We start from the raw sequence: 7,500 nt of genomic DNA on the forward strand, positions 1-7,500 counted from the left end.
TACAAAAAGGCATTTTTATTGTGTTTGAAACATATTCTGAATTACTTGTATTCAGCAAGCAACCTGTTTTAAGCAGTCACTTGTCCCAAATTCCGAGGGTTACTACTTAATACTATATATCATGTTTCAAGGGTTTTTTTTTGCAAAACAATTGTCATTTATTTTTGTGTACACTCACAGGAAAGGACTCTATCCCATCTGTTGAAGATGTAGAGACATGGTTTACCAGATCCTATCAGAAGTCAATTGGGAGTACTGTCACCAAAGAATCCATATATGTCAATGCCTGTTCGTATTTCAAAAATTGTCATAACAAAGAAGCATTGCGTCGCTTCCTTTTTGAAAGCCTTGGCAGAAATATACTTGATGTGCATAAGGACGTCCATGGCATAAAGATGAAAAGGGGAAGAAAGAGCATCAACCACTTGAAACCTAAATTAGCAGCAGATGCAGTCACAGCTGCAATGCCAGAGCAGACAGGACAGATTGAAACGACATGTCGTGATGATGTAGGCACAACTACTATGTTAGAACAGAGTAAGATGCCATGCTACAATGATGCAGGCAGGACTGTAATCTTAGAACATAGTGAGGTGACAGGCTGCGATGATGCCAATACCACTGCAATGCCAAAAAACAGTGAGATGATTGGTTGCAATGATGGTGGGAGGGATGCAATATCAGAAGAGAGTGAGATGATAAGTTGCCATGGTGCAGGCACAGCTGCAGCAGTGCCAGGACAGAGTGCAATACAGGCACAACTGCAATGCCAGAACAGCCTCACGGTTGCGATGGTATTGACGCAGACACAGCTGTAATTCCAGGACACAGAGAGATCACAAGTTGCAATGATCCAGGTACCTCTCTAGTGCCAGGAGAGAGTGCAATGATAGTTTGCAAAGATACAGGCACAACTGCAATCCCAAAACAGAGCAAGGAGACATTTTACAATGATTTAGGTACAACTGCCACACTAGAAGAGAGTGAGATGACAAGCTACGATGATGATGGCACAACTGCAAGCCCAAACAATAGCAATGTAACACGTTCTGATCATGTTGATAGGGATGCGATACCAGAGCAGATGACAGGTTGTGATGATCCAGACACAGGTGCAATTGGAGGACACAGGGAAATGACAGGTTGCAATAATCTAGGCATCTCTACAATACCAGAACGTAATGAGATGATAGATTGCAATGATGCAGACACAGCCCAATCTCAATATTATTTTGACGTAGATCTTGGTGCAAACATGGATAAGGTAAATGACAGGAACAAAACAAGTAAACTGGCATCACTGAGTGATGAAGAAATGTTACCTGAAAAGGAATATGTTGACAGAGTGTTTGAAAGAAGATCTATTCTGTCAAGGAGCTGGAGTAACTTGCAGATCAAAGAAATCAGGCCAAAGGATCTAAATTGTTCAAGCTTTGAAGAACTGTTAAAAGGGAGCATTCTTAATCCATTACCTCGAATCAATAACAAGGAAAGAAGAAGAATTTATCTAGAGTCATCCAGTTGCAAAAACACTTTCAACAATATGTTTAGAGCATTTCTGTGTTATGCTTTCCCCATCTTACAATTACAGAAAGGGTGGCCAAGGAGGTCAGAGACATAACTCACGAATTTGACAATTGTGTATGCTCGTCCAGCATGAGGAATAAGATCAACGTTTCTATCCAGTGCGAAATATGCACAGTCTACGAGGTAAGCTGTGTTTGAAGAGGAATATTTGCTAACTTTGGAAGATCAACCCAAAAGGAGTTTGATGGAATATCCCAGGTGGTGGCCCATCAACAATCCAGAATTTACCAAGCTGCAGCCTTGTATATATCAGGTCTCAATATGATGGACAATGCAACTACTTCCACGACAAGTCTTGCGAAGGATGGAAAGTTCCAGCCACCCAGACAGAGAACAATAATTGAAGCCCTCAAAATTGTGAAGCCAGACACTCGAAACTCAGAATGCCTTCATTTCTTCGAGCATCCTGATATTGTCGAGTCTTTTAGGGATGACTGTTCCATTCGAAAAGTGTCAACAAAAACACTTTTTGAACGGGAGAGGTCAAAAGGAAAATTTTCTTGTTTTGTAAGTGAAGAGGGACACGAAAATTGTTCAACCTTCAAAGGCTGGAAGGAAAGGCACCCAGAGGAAGCAAAGGAGCTTGGGAATTCACGACCTGCTAGAGCAACCTACGTGTTACTGAACAGGGAAGTTAATTATAAAGGTTAGAAGCTATTTGTCAAGGGAGCAATCAAGAGCCTAGACCCACCCTGCACAGGAAAGCCAAGTGGGCTTCCACGTCATCCATTTACATGCCATAATTGTTTCAAACAACAAATTTATCTAGCGGACTTAAGTAAGAAACGTGATCAAGCAGTGTATCACTTAAGCCATGAGAACAGAATAGGCAAGAAAGGTTTTCGTTACGACTATGCACTCAAAGCAGAAATGAAAGAGAAAGTTGCAGAGCTTCAAAGTTCAAACAAGAAGCTTGGAAAAGCAGTGTCCAGTCCTTTAGTGATGAAACCTAAGCCCTGGGAAGAAGTGCTACAGGAGAGTTGTGATGAAAACTATGAAGAGAAATTGATAGTAGACCTGCTGCATCTTTTCAAACAGAACATAGACCAAACAAATCCTGTTCAAATTACAATAATAGCAAACCCTTGTTGGGAAACTAAGAGGAGGTGTTAACCACCACTATCTTCCATTGATGAAAAGTATTGGAAAGATGCATAAAATGCGCCTTGGAGAGACGAATTATGGTCTTCGTAAGGTATGATGTTTGTCTCAGTCATTGACATTGCCCCAAAATTGTTTGACTTTTAGTAACCAAATGAAAACTTGAAAAGATGGACTGCAAATTGAGGTTTTATAAACTTCAGAGTGACGTCCACTGAAAAGTGGTGTAGAAAATATTATCTAGCAATTTGGTTAATGAAATCATTTTCCTGATTTTTTGTACATGCCTGTGCCACTACTGTTCTTAAATATGGACAAATTCAATAAGTTCATTGCAGTTGTGAACCAGTGTAAAGAGCATAACTTTAGCCAGCCTCTCCTGCAATAATTGACACTAAACGTTTTATACATGTACTTTAAATCTATGTTAAGTGTAAGGGGCTTCTGGCTGAAATAATGCTTACAGTCAAATGTCTACAATTCTCAGTTCTTATTAAGGGCTTCGGAAGAAAAAGAAAACAGAACAGAAAATGTTGCAATGAACCGCAGTCCTGACACACAAACCTACAACAAAAGGATGTTTAATTGCATGTGGATGTTCTTCTGAAAACAATTATTATAATAATTATTGTTGTTGAAGAGGCTATTTCTTGTAATGTTTGGCTTCTTCAAGACTTGCAAAATTCCCATAAAATAAAATGAAACATCACAATAACCACTTACCTGCACAAGAACATCAAAATATGTGACAAAGTCAAAAATTTGCATGGATAGACAAAAAAGGACAGGATTGAAAATTATTACATTTGAGTAATCTTGAATAAAGTCAGTGCCAAATTTTTCCAAGTTTATACAATTTACCTGGGCAAAGGTCAGTTTTGCTCAGGAACATCTTGTGTGTCTTAGAACAATAACGGTTTCAGTAGAGAAATTCCATTAGACTGTTTTACCATTTTCTATTTAAAAACTTGAGATAGCTGATAGCCCCTCTATTTGGCTTGTATGTCATTAACTTCCATCTTCTCTTTAGGATTTGTTTGGTCTTCCATGTGACAACTTCAAACCTCACAAGAAGTTACAGCCAGGGTACAATTCTGACGTTATAGATCAGGCAATTGAGCTGTACAAGGGAGGACCAGTCATTGATGCAAGCGATGAGGCTAGAGCATTAAGGTTTGTTTAGATCACATAAATTTTTGCCCCCTTGAACTTTGTGACAAGTGCACTCAGTAATGGAGTGTAATAACACTGAACTTCCCATCCTGTAACTAGTGAGGACAAGGAAAAGTGTAGGTGGTCATTCTGTTGGTACTGACTATAATGTTGCCCAATTCTTGTTCCTTCTTACTCAGCTTAACTCAATTAAGAAATCTACAGTAAGTATCCTCTGAAGACAAACATTATGTTTTTAACTACATCAGGTATCTACAGGCCATAAGAACTGAAGAAGATGACATTATTCTGATTGGAAAGAGCTTTAGCCCAGATATCGAAAAGTGGGGAGAGGACGTTTTGCACATTCCAAGGAAGAAAGAATCCGAAGGTTTGTTGAGTATAGTATTGTGTAAATTATCAGCCTGCATGTGGCCATACTGATCCCAAGAAGTAAAAACAGAAGGATGAAACAGCTCCAAAAAGCTGACGCAAAATAATCATGCTTTATGACATCACAGTAATATAAATAGATGAATTGTTCTTTTTCCATCTCAGTTCAACACAAAAGTGTTCAGGAAGACACAGACTGTTCTAAACACAGGAAAGTTTGGACCTGCGCTGCCTTATAGTCAGTATGATGTGTTTATTCTTGGAAAACAAGCAAATGAATGAGACATAATATTGTAAACTTTATGCTTGATTACAGCAAGGATCCCAAAAGTGTGACCTCTTTTGATTAATTCATATTCTTGCGTGTAACACACTATCCATTGACACATCTAGAAAAGCCACATTAGGCTTCTGATTGGATGGTCTATGCGGATGAAAGAATGTGACTAAATTAGAAGAGGTCACACCATTGGGATTCTTGCTATAATATATGACGATCAACAGTTAGTCTTGTATCAGGATTAAAGAAAAAAAAAAAAAAAAAAAAAAAACAGGAGTCCATCAAGCTGACTTTACCAGGCCGACTAGTAAATTATTATTTCTCAAAAATACTAAAAAAAAGTTTAAATTGTAAGAAAGTGGTGACCTATCTGAAAAACAGTTGCCAATGAAAAGATTGTAAATACAATCAGCTTACCAAAAAACTTTGAACATCAACGGCTCATACTCTAACAAAGAAAGCAATAATTATAATTTCAGAGTATTTTAATAACAAGTATGTGAAATTAATGAGAACATTAATTATGGAACCATCTTAAATCCAGACTGGCATCATATTCTGAAAGAATTGTGACATTTTGAAGCTTTGCATTAGACAAACTTTAAATGTTTTTTCCATTTCTTATCGCCGGAGCAATTTTGTTTGCCTTGCGGGGAGTATACATAGTTGATGTCACATGCTTTGCATATTGACCAGAAGTGAAATTTCACTTCATCGGCAATGCGTAAAAGATAGGTTGGTGGACCCTTTGACATTTCATGCTCTCAATCTGAAGTGAAACTTTTTTGATAAATTATAAGAATCATGTCTTTTCAGGTGACAAAGACGACTTTTCTGCTCTGAGGAGACTAGTAACAAGTGTGATATATGAGAATGCCTTAGCCTCAAAGGTATCCATACACAATTTCAGCTCTCTGAGTTGTGCACAGCACCATCCCCTTGTTTATATGATGTGGGCTTTTCGTAATAAAGGCTACTGTGGTCGTCACCTATTAAAGATTTGGGAAAAAGTGCGCCAGGATTGTGCCACCAGGAAAAAACCTCTGAATTTGGTTGGGCATTCCGCAGACTCTGCAGGATTTTCCCTTTCTGCTATGGTTACATTGATGACACCAACTCCAGCAACTGTGGCTGATGAAATCATGTACTTGGGCCTCAGTATTCCAGGCGGAAATTTGTTGGTCCATATTTCTGGTCACTCCCAAGTATTGCTTACTCGGATTATGACCACTTAAGAAGGACACTACTACGTAATTTGAAATATGAAACCTATGAACTGACTATGTACAAAGATTGCACTGGGGCCATGGTTGCCACCCTTAATCACCTGCATGAACTTATGGAAACATGCCTTAAACAAGGAGAAACTGTACCCTTTTCTGCTCAGGACCTGGTTCTGATAAACTTCTTTGACCAGCCACCAGACACCGCCAACAGAATATTTTCTCTGAAAGTCGCTGGTATGCTTGAAAGCCAGGTGAGAGGCTCACAGGCTACATGCCTTTACATCATTGCAGTCTATCATCTAACAGAACCCTTTTATAAAATAGACTTTGGCACACCAGAAGACATTCAATCAGCGGTGTCAACAGGAATCTCGATTTTTCATTTGTGGCGCAGATACCTTGAGGTAAAAAAATTGCGTTAACATGCCCTCCCCAACGCATCAAAAATAAAGGAAGAAGAGGACATTTCCTGACTTATGGTGCATACACAACTGCTGAATTGATTTTCTCTGCTGTATCACTGCACTGTCTTGCTATGTTTCTACGCTTTAAAGAATATGGTCCATCATTGTGTTCACCTCACCGCTGAAAAAGTCATTGGTCAGTTACAAGGGAAAACTACCAACATTCAATCGCTGGATACATCACCACCTTTTTCTGACATGTTGCATCGTTCCAAGGACCTACAGTTTATAACAGAAGCCTTAAATGAATTGTCTACCTATGAAGGAGTCAAAATACCATCAACTAGCAATCGAAAGAAAGACCTCCCATTTCCGCACTCAAAACTCTGCAACCTCAACAAATTATCACTACCCTAGTACTTATCAAGAGATCCTTACAAGACAGCAGCAGATGCACAAGAAGGGTGTAAAACAGGCACAAGAACTTGTGAGAAAGTTTCTTCCTGAGGAGTTTTCAAATCTCTTAGAGTCCAACCAGGCATAGGATTGTCCATACGTTTTTCAAAAGCCAGCAGGCATTAAGTTGGTAAAAACTGGCCCTCCACCTTCAGAATACAACAAACTGTGTGTCGCTATCCTCAAGTGCAGATTCAGAAGCAGTCATGAGAGACATTGAGTACAACGATGCAACTGTCATCCACGAAAATTTATATAAAGATATGACAGACAACGAGGAAGATGATAGCATGCACATGACTGATAACAATGTTGAAAATAGTGATAGTGATAGGGAAGATGAAAACCCTACTGAAAGTGTCCCACCCAGCATGAAATGATATACTGAGAAAGATGGAAAGAATGTGCAAATCTCAAGAGCTCTGAAGCTGCTGTTGCCTAGAGAGTACATTTCAAAGGAAAGATCAAGGAGACATTGGGTGGGGAAGTCCCTTATCCAAGCTTGGAAAGAGATAGATGATAGTCATGATGTGATCAGGTTCAGAGACATTGCTATCAAGAACAAAGACAAGGTGGAGTTTTTGCACATTCTTTCAATGCAATGAGAAGAAGGAAAAGAACAGTTAAGTGCACGTTCAAAAGCCAAGGGATCAATAAGAGGTCGACCATATACAGAAGTCAGCGATGGTAAAGTTGATGTACCCCACAAAATGTTATTGACGAAATGGATTCCCCTTCATAAAGTACTCTGTGAAATTGAAATGGTGAAGAATGATGATGGAACATGTTCATTATCCGAGGATAGCAAAGCCAACCTGCAGTCCAAAGAAAAAGGCACCCCACCAACAATGCCCATTGTGGAAGATGGTAATCAACATGATGAGTACTATGAAGTGGAAAA

General features: G+C 39.1%; 1 pseudogene; it reads left to right on the forward strand.

Annotated features, from left to right (window-relative positions):
* LOC138053373 (uncharacterized) overlaps nucleotides 1-818 on the forward strand; it is a 25,929-nt pseudogene extending 25,111 nt beyond the window's left edge.
* The last annotated feature ends 6,682 nt before the right edge of the window (nucleotides 819-7,500 follow it).

Source organism: Montipora capricornis, chromosome 6, assembly GCF_036669925.1.
Source record: "Montipora capricornis isolate CH-2021 chromosome 6, ASM3666992v2, whole genome shotgun sequence".
In the NCBI taxonomy this organism is placed as follows: Eukaryota; Metazoa; Cnidaria; class Anthozoa; order Scleractinia; family Acroporidae; genus Montipora; species Montipora capricornis.